The sequence below is a fragment of the Oncorhynchus masou genome, chromosome 30 (assembly GCF_036934945.1).
Source record: "Oncorhynchus masou masou isolate Uvic2021 chromosome 30, UVic_Omas_1.1, whole genome shotgun sequence".
Lineage (NCBI taxonomy): Eukaryota > Metazoa > Chordata > Actinopteri > Salmoniformes > Salmonidae > Oncorhynchus > Oncorhynchus masou.
Window position 1 is genome coordinate 63,404,430 of NC_088241.1, and position 14,103 is coordinate 63,418,532.

Consider the following 14,103-nt stretch of genomic DNA (forward strand, 5'->3'; position numbering starts at 1 on the left):
CCTGCATTATGGGGGAATGGGTGTAGACCAGTGACAAAACAAATCTAAATGTAATCCATTTAAATTCAGGATGTAACGCAACAAAATGTAGAAAAAGTCAAGGGGTGTGGCTACTTTTTTCTGACGTCACTTCCTTTTTGGTTGTTTGTAAAAAAAATGTTTTTTTTGTTGTTTCTCTGTAATACTACTAGACACTTAACAATTTTATGAAGTTGTCTTCAGCCCAGATAGGGTTCACAATCTCCAAACCTCATAACTAGATACAAAGAAGCCATTTCAGGCTATCAAGTTAGAGTAGCTCGCTTGTCTAACCATCTCAGCTGGCATGCCTGCTGGCAAGGTTGGTAGACTTTGGAAAAGCAAGCAATTACTAAATGTACTGAATAAGACTCACATTCCTTTCAAACTTTTACCCCAATTTCAGCAGAAATGCAGTGAAGCATATTTATTTTCTTTAAAAAATATATATCCACCAGCCAGGAGGATATACAGACAGCTCAAAAGGTATACTTAGATATTCAGAAAAATATACATATTTATTTTACATAGAATGAAGCATAAAACAACAGGCGTAGACTAACAGTGAAATACTTCCCAACAATGCAGAGAGATATTGAAACATTTAAAAAAAAGTAATAACACAAGGAAGAAATACACAATGAGTAATGATAACTTGGCTATATACACGTGTTATCAGTACCGAGTGGATGTGCAGGGGTATGAGGTCATTGAGGTAGATACTGTATGTACATATAGGTAGGGGTAGAGTAACTAGGCAACAGGATAGATAATAAACAGCAGCAGCTGCGTATGTGACGAGTCAACAGGATAGATAATAAACAGCAGCAGCTGCGTATGTGACGAGTCAACAGGATAGATAATAAACAGCAGCAGCTGCGTATGTGACGAGTCAACAGGATAGATAATAAACAGCAGCAGCTGCGTATGTAACGAGTCAACAGGATAGATAATAAACAGCAGCAGCTGCGTATGTAACGAGTCAACAGGATAGATAACAAACAGCAGCAGCTGCGTATGTAACGAGTCAACAGGATAGATAATAAACAGCAGCAGCTGCGTATGTGACGAGTCAACAGGATAGATAATAAACAGCAGCAGCTGCGTATGTGACGAGTCAACAGTATAGATAATAAACAGCAGCAGCTGCGTATGTAACGAGTCAACAGGATAGATAATAAACAGCAGCAGCTGCGTATGTGACGAGTCAACAGGATAGATAATAAACAGCAGCTGCGTATGTAACGAGTCAACAGGATAGATAATAAACAGCAGCAGCTACGTATGTGACGAGTCAACAGGATAGATAATAAACAGCAGCAGCTGCGTATGTGACGAGTCAACAGGATAGATAATAAACAGCAGCAGCTGCGTATGTGATGAGTCAACAGGATAGATAATAAACAGCAGCAGCTGCATATGTGACGAGTCAACAGGATAGATAATAAACAGCAGCATGTGATGAGTCCAAGCACTCTGTAAAAGCGTGTCAATACAGACCATTTATTTGTCTTATGGTTTGGGAGTAGAAGCTGTTCAGGGTCCTTCCTGTTGGTTCCAAAGTTGGTGCGTCGGTACCAAATGCTGTGCCAAATGCTGTGCGATAGCAGAGAAAACAGTCTATGACTTGGGTGGCTGGAGTCTTTGACCATTTTTAGAGCCTTCCTCTGACACCACCTGGATGGCAGGGAGCTCGGCCCCCACTGCCCTCTCTATCGACTTGCGGTCGGATGCCAAGCAGTTGCAATACCAAGCGATGGTGCAGCCAGTCAATATGCTCTCAGTGGTGCAGCTGTAAAACTATTTGAGGATTATGGCTCAAAATTGCAGGAAAATGCTGTTTTCAGGTGTCCGAAAAAATACTAAATTCTTGTGCCACCTCAGATATTTGGGGTGCATGACGCCCCTGAGAGAGAGAGAGACTCTGGTTTCAGTGCTCCGCCAGATTTACTCAGCACATGGCTAATTTGCCCCTCCACCTATCTGTTCCTCTCATTTGCATGGCCATGTGGTGCAGTTGGTTTCCTTCCAAGGAGAAGAAGCCACTTCAAACTGAACCAGACACGAGCTACAGAGACTTTGGTGGAGGCCAGTGCACTTTCGAGAGACATTTCTAATCAACAGTTACAAGGTTTCTTCGAACCAACTGTTACATGGTTTCTCAAGAGAAGCCAAAACAAAAGCATGCCGTGGGAGCTGCTCACTGATAAGGGAGATGTTATCTACTCGGCTTGATTGCCATTGTGAGTCAAACGTATTGAAGTAACCATTTCCTGTGTCCTCAATAGAGAAGTAGACACAACAGAATGCTGCTGCCTTTGGTTACTCCCTCTGATAAAACATATTTATTTATTTCATCTTTATTTAACTAGGCAAATCAATTAAGAACAAATTGTCATTTATAATGAACACCTACCAAAAGGCAAAAGGCCTCTTGTGGGGACGGGGGCTGGGTCTAAAAATACAAATATAGGACAAGACACGCAATCACGACAGGAGAGAAACCACAGCACTACATAAAGAGAGACCTAAGACAACATCGCAGCATGGCAGCAACACAACATGACAGCACAACATGACAACACGACATGACAACACGACAAGACAACATGGCAGCAACACAACATGGCAGCACAACATGACAACACGACATGACAACATGGCAGAAACACAACATGACAACACGACATGACAACATGGCAGAAACACAACATGACAACACAACATGACAACATGGCAGCAACACAACATGACAGCACAACATGACAACACGACATGACAACATGGCAGAAACACAACATGACAACACAACATGACAACACGACATGACAACACGACATGACAACACGACAAGACAACATGGCAGAAACACAACATGGCAGCAACACAACATGACAACACAACATGGTAGCAACACAACATGACAGCACAACATGACAACACGACATGACAACATGGCAGTAACACAACATGGCAGCAACACAACATGACAGCACAACATGACAACACGACATGACAACATGGCAGAAACACAACATGGCAGCAACACAACATGACAACACAACATGGTAGCAACACAACATGACAACACAACATGGTAGCAACACAACACGACAACACAACATAGTAGCATCACAACATGACAACAACACAACATGACAACAACACCACATGACAACACAACATAGTAGCATGACAACAAAACAACATGACAACACAATATGGTAGCACCACAACATGGCAAAACAACATGGTAGCAACACAACATGACAACACGACAACACAACATGGTAGCAACACAACATGACAACACAACATGGTAGCAGCACATGACAACACAACATAGTAGCATCACATCACAACATGACAACAACACAACATGACAACACAACATGACAACACAACCAGGCAGCAACACATGACAACACAACATGGTAGCAACACAACATGACAACACAACATGGCAGAAACACAACATGACAACACAGCATGGCAGAAACAACATGGCAGAAACACAACATGGCAGAAACAACATGGTAGCAACACAACATGACAACACGACATGGTAGCAACACAACATGACAACATGACAACACAACATGGCAGAAACAATATGGCAGAAACAACATGGTAGCAACACAACATGGCACAAACAACATGGTAGCAACACAACATAGCAAAAACAACATGGTATCAACACAACATGGTAGAAAAACAACATGGCAGAAACACAACACAACACAGAAACAACATGGTAGAAACACAAAATGGCAGCAACAACATGGTAGCAACACAACATGACAACACGAAAACACAACATGGTAGCAACACAACATGATAGAAAAACAAATTGGCAGAAACAACACGGTAGCATCACAACATGACAACACAACATGGTAGAAACACAAAATGGCAGCAACAACATGGTAGCAACACAACATGACAACACGACAAGACAACATGGCAGCAACACAATATGACAACACGAAAACACAACATGGTAGCAACACAACATGGCAGAAACAACATGGTAGCAACACAACAGGACAACACAACATGGTAACAACACAACATGGTAGTAACACAACATGGCAGAAACAACATGGTAGCAACACAATATGAAAACACAACATAGCAACACAACATGACAACACAACATGGCAGAAACAACATGGCAGAAAGAACGTGGTAGCAACACAACATGGCAGGAAAAACATGGTAGCAACACAACATGACAACATGGCAACAATACAACATGACAACACAACATAGTAGCATCACAACATGACAACATGACATGACAACAACACAACATGGCAGAAACACAAAATGGCAGCAACAACATGGTACAACACAACATGACAATGCGACAAGACAACACGACAAGACAACATGGCAGAAACACAACATGGCAGCAACACAACATGACAACACAACATAGTAGCATCACAACATGACAACAGCACAACATGGCAACACAACATGACAACAAAACATGGTAGCAACACAACGTGGAAACAACACAACATGACAACACAACATAGTAGCATCACAACATGACAACAACACAACATAACAACACAACATGACAACACAACATGGCAGCAACACAACATGATATCAATACAACTTAACAACACAACATAGTAGCATCACAACATGGCAGCAACACAACATGGTAGCATCACAATGTGACAACACAACATGGCAGCAACACAACATGACAACACAGCATGGTAGCATCACAACATCACAACAACACAACATGACAACACAACATGGCAACATCACAACATGACAAGAACACAACATGAAAACACAACATGGCAGCAACACAACATGAGACACAACATGAAAAAACATGACAGCATCACAACATGACAACAACACAACATGACAACACAGCATGGTAGCATCACAACATGGTAGCATCACAACGTGACAACACAACATGGCAGCAACACAACATGACAACACAACATGGTAGCATCACAACATGACAACAACACAACATGACAACACAACATGGCAGCAACACAACATGACAACACAACATGGCAGCAACACAACATGACAACACAACATGGTAGCATCACAACATGACAACAACACAACATGGCAACATCACAACATGACAAGAACACAACATGAAATCACAACATGACAACAACACAACATGACAACACAACATGACAGCATCACAACATGACAACAACACAAAATGACAACACAACATGGCAGCAACACAACATGACAACACAACATGGCAGCAACACAACATGACAACACAACATAGTAGAATCACATCACAACATGACAACAACACAACATAACAACACAACATGACCACACAACATGGCAGCAACACAACATGACACACAACATGATATCAATACAACTTAACAACACAACATGACAACAACACAGCATGGTAGTAGAACAACATGACAGCAACACAACATGGTAGCAGCACAACATGACAACAACACAGCATGGTAGCATGACAACATGGTAGCAACACAACATGGCAACAGAGCAATATGGTAGCAGCACAACATGACAACAATACAGCATGGTAGCAGGACAACATGGTAGCAACACAACATTGTAGCAACACAACATGGTAGCAGCACAACAGGTAAAACAACACAGCATGGTAGCAGCACAACATGGCAGCAACACAACATGACAACAACACAGCATGATAGTAGAACAACATGGTAGAAACATAACACGGCAGCAGCACAACATGGTAGCAGCACAACATGGAAGAAACACAACATGGTAGCAACACAACATGGTGGCAACACAACATAGCAGCAACACAACATGGCAGCAGCATAGCATGTTACAATAGCAGTACAACATGGTAGCAGCACACACGGTGCCAATATTGTTAGGCACAGAATTCAACTGATTGTAAACATGGGCGAAAAAGCCAGTCTGTCACTCGGAGACAAATCAAAAGGCTGCAAAGGGATAGGAAGAATATGCAAATTGGAGGAAGGTATCATTGTGGGACGTAAAAAAAAATATACACCTACAGAGGATCTACTTTGTAAGGCCTCGCAGCAAGCGACGTCTTGCGGAAATAAAGACAGCAACCTGTCATGAATTATATCAAAGTGACTGTGCTGGTGTAATGTTATTTTTAGGATTGTATTGCTTGAACAATTGTTCACAAAGTGGCTGTGATGTATTTGTATTGATATAGCTGCATTATGGTTGGGGGGGGGGGGTCTGCGGGCTTTCAGCTTCGTTCTACTTCAGCAGATAAGCTGCTTCCTATTGGGGGGGCAAAGAATGCACACCACTTTTCATCAAAGGCGAACACCAATGATTCAAGTTTAAATCATTTTTGTGCCTCCCTGTACTCTTTCCAACAAGGAATTCTGGAGAAACGTGTAGTGGTCAACATGAAGGACAAGACTTGTAGAGATATTCAGGAGCTTTAACTTTTCTCTTTTTTCTTCTTCTTCTTCTTCTTCTAATTAGTACAGATATTCTGTTATCTTTCCAGTACTATGTAATTCACTGAACAAGTGCACTCGAGAGCAAGTCACTCCCTGAAGATAAAATATTTTTTCACTTGCCCTACTTAAATCCTTTACATTTAAACAGAAACAGTCTGGTTTTTTTGGGAGTTGAACATACATGATGGAAATGACTATGGTTCAGTGGACTGATTTGTTAGTTGCCATCGTTTCAGACATTACAAAATATGTTTAGAACATTATGTCATCTTCACTTTGACATAACGTCAAGGTTTTCGTCTGCGACCTTTACTCATCCAGATTACTAAGCCAACCAGGTTGGCTGAACATAGGCTACTGTAAGTGTGATAGTCGAGCTCATTGCCTGGCAAATACGTTGTACCCCAAAATGGTGCAAAACTGTATTGGAAGGGAGCTACTTCAGAACAATAAGAACTGAAAATTATAAAGTGACATATTATACATAATTTGACCATATGTCCTGGTTCTGATCTCGGATCAGATTTACGGTTTAAGCTCAGCCTTACAGACAAGACCAGGTGGGAGGGAGAAAACGTATTCAGGACCATCGGAATGGGCCACGCCCTCCAGAGTGAAATGACACAATTGTCAAAAGTCAACATCTTGTCTGGGGGCTGTCGTGCTAGTCTGACACAGCGTAGCATCTGTAAACTCTCCTCAGCCTTCTGCTCTGTCCCGAAGGGGACAAGACGCCACAGTGGCCAAGATCCTAATGGTGGTGTATAGAGGGGATTTTTTGGGGACCAGGTCACCCCACCAAAAATAGGAATGACAGATAAAGGACACCCAACCATTCCCGGCCTGCGCTGGCACTCCTCCATCACCACCACCAGAGCCTGGGCTGTTTCTGGGTAGATGACTCCAAGAGGGGCATAGTCCACTCTACTCTCTCTCTGTTGAGCAAACACTGGCCTGCCGGCTGTCGCAATATCCACAGAGCAACGTTTTCACGTTGATTCCCACTTCGTTTTTTTTTTTTTTAGGAGGGGACTCATTAATGCATCTGTGGGGGTTTGGTGGGACTGCAGAGTGTGCAAACTGAATATTCAGGAAATTACACAGATGAAGATCAAACAATGGACCAGCATCAATCTCTGTCACCAGCCACAGGTATTGGAGGGGAGGTCAGGGACAGTATCCTGTTGAGGGTAGCAGAAGGGCAGAGTGAGTGAGTGAGTGAGTGAGTGAGTGAGTGAGTGAGTGAGTGAGTGAGTGAGTGAGTGAGTGAGTGAGTGAGTGAGTAAGTGAGTGAGTGAGTGAGTGTGTGTGTGTGTGTGTGTGTGTGTAAACCTAGCCCTAACCATTGTAATTAACCCTTCCCCTGACCCTATCCTTAATCTAACTCCTAACATAACCCTAACCGTATTAACCCCTAAATGTAACCCCTAGCCGAGCTAACATTAGCATTAGCCACCTAGCTAAATTTAGCCACAACAAATTGGAATTTGTAACATATCATACGTTTTGCTAATTTGTAACATATTGTAAGTTTTGCAAATCTAGGTCCAGTTTCCTGATAACAATGAAACTTAAACTTGTGAGTGTTTGGACATTGTACGAATCAGTGCACTTGTTACAAATTGAAATTGAACGGATTATTTTTATTTTATTTTTTTATTTCACCTTTATTTAACCAGGTCGGCTAGTTGAGAACAAGTTCTCATTTGCAACTGCGACCGGACCAAGATAAAGCAAAGCAGTGTGACACAGACAAAAACACAGAGTTACGAATATGTAGCGAGGGCCAGCCGACTAGAGCATACAGGTCGTAGTGGTGGGTGGTATAAGATGATTTGGTAACAAAACAGATGGCACTGTGATAGACTGCATCCAGTTTGCTGAGTAGAGTGTTGGAAACTATTTTGTAGATGACATCACCGAAGTCGAGGATCGGTAGGATAGTCAGTTTTACTAGGGTAAGTTTGGCGGTGTGAGTGAAGGAGGCTTTGTTTTCAAAATAGAAAGATGATTCTAGATTTGATTTTGGATTGTAGATGTTTATTATGAGTCTGGAAGGAGAGTTTACAGTCTAGCCAGACACCTAGGTATTTATAGTTGTCCACATATTCTAGGTCGGAACCGTCCGGGGTGGTGATGCTAGTCGGGCAGGCGGGTGGGTGCGGGCAGCGAACGGTTGAAAAGCATGCGTTTGGTTTTACTAGCGTTTAAGAGCAGTTGGAGGCCACGGAAGGAGTGTTGTATGGCATTGAAGCTCGTTTGGAGGTTAGTTAGCACAGTATCCAAGGAAGGGCCAGAAGTATACAGAATGGTGTCGTCTGCGTAGAGATGGATCAGGGAATCGGCCGCAACAAGAGCGACATCATTGCTTTAAACTGTGTCTTTACAGGAGCAGTCTCGTGCTGAAAATTATTCCAGAATATTGGCGAAAGAGCTCGCTGTAGCTCTTAAATCATTTAGCGTCTGCTAAATGATTTATGGCTATTCATATTTTTTACACAATACATTTTGACCATCAAGAGAAGACTGTAGTCCATTATGTATTCTAAGTGTTTGTATTATGTTGGCCATGTGTTCTATATTCTAAGTGTTTGTATTATGTTGGCCATGTGTTCTGTATTCTAATTGTTTGTATTATATTGGCCATGTGTTCTGTATTCTAAGTGTTTGTATTATGTTAGCCATGTGTTCTGTATTCTAATTGTTTGTATTATATTGGCCATGTGTTCTGTATTCTAAGTGTTTGTATAATGTTGGCCATGTGTTCTGTATTCTAAGTGTTTGTATAATGTTGGCCATGTGTTATGTATTCTAATTGTTTGTATTATGTTGGCCATGTGTTCTGTATTCTAAGTGTTTGTATTATGTTGGCCATGTGTTCTGTATTCTAAGTGTTTGTATAATGTTGGCCATGTGTTATGTATTCTAAGTGTTTGTACTATGTTAACCATGTGTTCTGTATTCTAAGTGCTTATAATATGTTTGCCATGTGTTCTGTATTCTAAGTGTTCTATCTTGCTATTTTTTATGCAATGTTTGACTATGTAAATTCTGCATTTCTTCAGTTTGTGTAAACTGTGAGCAAGAATAAATAAAGCCAAAGCTGCTTGTTCCTTCATTTGCTATAGAAAATATCAATGTGACCTAAAAATAGGATATAATGACAATGGTTTAATACATGTCCCCCCAAAAATCAGATATAGGACAGACACTTCAGAACAAGTTCCTTTAGATTTTTTTGGGGGGGGACTATCTGTTATTCCATGTTGTGAATCTGTTGTTACATGCGTTTGTATGGGCTAATAGCATTAAGGCCAAAAATATGTTTTTATCAAATCATTTTTTAATATATATTTTTTGATACTTCACGGGGTCTTAAAACTCTAAATCATATAGCAAAATTATTTTGGGCAATTAGTCCTGGCTCGCAATCGACATTCCAATTAATCTCAAAGGTGTTCGATGGGGTTGAGGTCAGGGCTCTGTGCAGACCAGTCAAGTTCTTCCATGCTGATCTTGACAAACCATTTCTGTATGGATCTCGCTTAGTGAACGGGGGCATTGTCATGCTGAAACAGGATAGGGCCTATCCCAAACTGTTGCCTCAAAGTTGGAAGCACAAAATTGTCTCAAATATCATTGTATTCTCTAGCTTTAAGACTTCCCTTCCCTGGAACTAAGGGGCCCGAACCATGAAAAACAGCCCCAGACCATTATTCCTCCCCCTCGGGGAGGAGGAGCTTGCAACGCTAGGGTTGTGGGTTCAATACCCACGTGGGACCAGTATGGAAATGTATGCACTCACTACTGCAAGTTGCTCTGGATAAGAGCGTCTGCTAAATCACTCAAATGTAAGTGCATTTTGCCAATTAAGACAAGCAAGCTGTAAATAGGCTTGTAAAAGTTCAGTGGCAATTTTAGCATGTAAATCCTTGTGAGGCAAAAAAATAATAACGTTTTAGATGCATGCCAGCAAAGCCACAACACAATACTAAACAATAAATTAATTCCATTATAACGGTGACAAACGGTGCCCACAAACTGTTCAGGCCTACATAAAAGCTGTCCCAACAGCAGAGCTTTCTTTTCAGCACCATGGAGTGAATCCTTAAACCACTGCTACACTTTGCAATCAGCGGAGCATTGTCTTGCAGCTTTAACAGTTCATTTAGTTTAATTTGCTGCCTTTTTTTTCAGCTGACACGGCTGACTTTCTTTAAAAAAAAGTGGTTTCTACTGACAATTGAGATGAACAAATGGATAAGTATGTAAACTGTCAGGAAATGTTTACAGCGGCACGAGAAGGCTTGCTTGGTCTGGGCGGGGTTTGGTACCAGCGGTACCAGCCAATCAGACGGGTTTCCCTCAACCATGGACTAGCGAGAGAAGTTGAGACAGTCAGTCTGGAGTAAGTCTCAACTACGATGGATGCAGTACCCTATTCTCTCGTGTTAATAGTCCTGTTCTTTGGGACTATGATTCAAGAAAATTATGGTAAGTGAGTGAGGTTATGTTTTGGATTTTTTAATTTAATTTGTACGTTGTTATTTTAATAGGTTGTGGACACGAAGTTGATTTCGGGGCGTCGGTTGTTTGCTCTTTGTTTTCAAGAAGCGGCAGCCTAAAGAGACTTCTCAAAGATGGCGCAGGTCAGACTCGGAGCAAAGCGGCGCTGTCAGAGCCGATGTTTATTGTTGAGGGGAACGTCTTGCGAGAGAAAAATAGCTTTTTTTTGTTGTTGAGGACTTTGGCTTTAGACCAAGATCAATGCGCGAAGTCATTTGTAAACATGATGTTTTCGAGCTTTGACTGACTTAACTAGTAACTTGTTATTTCTCAGTTGAGCAAAGACTTTAGTTTGTATCCCTCACATTTGTTTGTGTTTGTTTTGTTTATTGGTCTTAATCGTTCATTTCTCGTGCTGGACACTGACCGAGGAGTTAGATGAAAACCTCATGGCAGAAATGTCCAGGCAATGGTTGTGTTTTTGCGTTTTTGTTCGTGTAGCTAAATAGTCACTGTTAATAAACAAACTGCTCCGGTTGGCTGTCTATTTTGAGGGAGGATTCCCCTTTAGTTAACTAGCAAATACTTATTCAATCGAAAGAGATTGGTTTAGTTGAACTTGACACCGTAATAGCTATACCGTTGGTTATAATTAACCTATTTTAGCTAGTCTTTTTGTTGTTGTTGCTACAGTATGCAGTTGCTCGTCACTCATGCTTTTTGTTTGTTTGTTGTAAAACAAGGTTTTAACGCCGTTGACAAAAGTTAAACGGCAAAACTAACGTTCGCTAGTGACTGATCTTGAGGGGATGTTCAAAGTCATTGTACGAGCTGAACTGGCAAGACAAACTGCATCTCACTCGTGGTGATTTTCAAAATAGCCAATATTTCCTTGACACACGGATTGCTGGTAACATTGTGGCTCAGAGGTTACTCCGACACCCCCGAAATAGTAATGTGAGCTAATTGTCAGCCATTGACCAAGTAAGTATTATGTAACTGACTAGTCGTTTTATCAGTTTGATGAATTTTGCTCGAAATTGTGCAGGAACTGCTACTAAAGTGTAGAGCTGGGCAGCTTAAAGTTCTCGTTCAACATTTTATCCATGCAATTGAACATCGTGATACAACCCCATAACAAGGACTTGGACCCCCCCTTTCTATGCTTTCTAAATTCCTAATGTCGATTATTGTACATTCCATAACAGCTATGTGGCTGACAATGTGCATTCACACGTTTCACGAACCTCGATTCCCTTCATCCTAAATGCCATTATTGTTTAATTAAACACACAAAAAATATATTTTTGAATACGGTCAGCCTGTGATTACCACAAACTAACTTAATTATTAACTAGAATATAGAGTAATTCTGCTGGTTTGGAACCTTATGATATTCCTTTGTGTGGACGGAGAGTCGATGGAAACATGATGACTACAGTCCCAGCTCACAGCGCTTGTATTTTGATCACGTAAAGGGAACCGTTCCCATACGTTTTAACCAGTGTCCTTTTTTTAAAAAGAATGTTATTAAATAAAACTCAAATTGTTATGTTGACCTGCAGAGAGTATTTTTTTTTTGTTGTCCGTTTTTGAAATACGATTGACATGCTTTCGGTGACGTGGGAGCTTAAACGAGGCCGGGTGTAATTTGCATTAGAAAGAAATCCATATGCTTGATGCATATAATCCTACGGATAAAGGAGCAGACCACTTTCTCATATTGAAGGTGCTGGACTATTTTTTTTGGATTACATTGACTTATTTTTACACCAATAAGAAGCTTAGCATCTAGGTGATCTATGCATTTCTGGGAAGCTGTTGTGTGTAAAATAGGGGGGTGAATCTGTACATCCCCAGTTTACCTCCCCAAGAATATTTGATGCTATCACCGCTGTCGTAAATGATGCACAACGTCAAGATACTTAGATATGAAATAGTTGACGCGAACACACGTTACGTGTCCTTATGTCAGCTCGTTGGTGATAGTAGTGCTCACCATGCAGTCGGTAACATGCATGACACACTTCCCTCTGAAATCGGACAATTGTCAGTTAGATTGGACCTCCTACCAATGCTGTTTAGGCTTCATCGTGGTGCTTCTCTCTAAACGGACTCTCTAAAAAAATTCCATCACCTTTAGCTGCGTTGGATGGGGCATTTGGTGACAATAGCAGTTCATTTCACATCTGTTCAGACAGCTGGTGTTTGACCTTTGCGTCCTCCAGTGACCTTTTGCAAACCTCATTACTGTCCAGCGTCCAGCTCCCGTGGTGTTCAACAATCCTGTGTGCCCGGCTCAGAGCCCCCTTTAATTTGCGATCTGCTCAAAACTTGCGTTGCTTGCTCCCCGCATACTGCAAGTAAACAGAGCATGTTAATCAGGGAAATAAAAAAATATGTGCAGCTTAGTTTAAGTGTCTTATCTCCATGTCACGATAAGACCACATCAAAAGCTTTAAGCACCTGTGCTGCCGTGTCGACTCAGAATCAGAAAGAGGGATAAACTCCAGGCCGCAGCAGCACAGTGCAGAGCAAGACTTTTGAATTCAGTCACATTCCATAACCCCTCCCCCAACTAGTCATAAAGGGGTGTTTGCTATGGTCAATACAGTAATTTTGCCTTTTGGTCAGAGGAATGTGAAACATTTCAGTGACTGACCCCCAAACTGCCTCTTGTCCTTGGAATAAGGAACCACAACTAATTTGAGAAGTTGTATTTGTGCCCGGCTGTGATTGGATTCAGGGGTAGTGATGCATTCAGACGGCCCCCGTCTTTTACCCGGGATCGAGAATTCTGCTGCTACGAGTTTTAAAATTATTATAAAAAAAATAAAAATAAAACTTTTCACATGAGTTCCAAATATCTGTAACGGTCTCCTCAGCGTGAGTTGTTTTATAAACGTGATGTCAGAATGCACTCACTGTTCTAATATGTGATTTGTTACGCAACAGTGCAGTGAACACATGCTGCCTGATAATTATCTATAGGCAATGTTTCGTCTTGTCAATTTCAAATTATTTTCGGAACAAGTTTTATTTCCGAACGACAGTTGTAAATTGAGGTGTGTTCCGCCCTTCTCCTTAATTCACATAGAGGTAGCCC

General features: G+C 41.3%; 1 pseudogene; it reads left to right on the top strand.

The window, feature by feature from the left end:
• Positions 1-10,897: 10,897 nt before the first annotated feature.
• LOC135522933 (TGF-beta receptor type-1-like) overlaps positions 10,898-14,103 on the top strand; it is a 95,045-nt pseudogene continuing 91,839 nt past the window's right edge.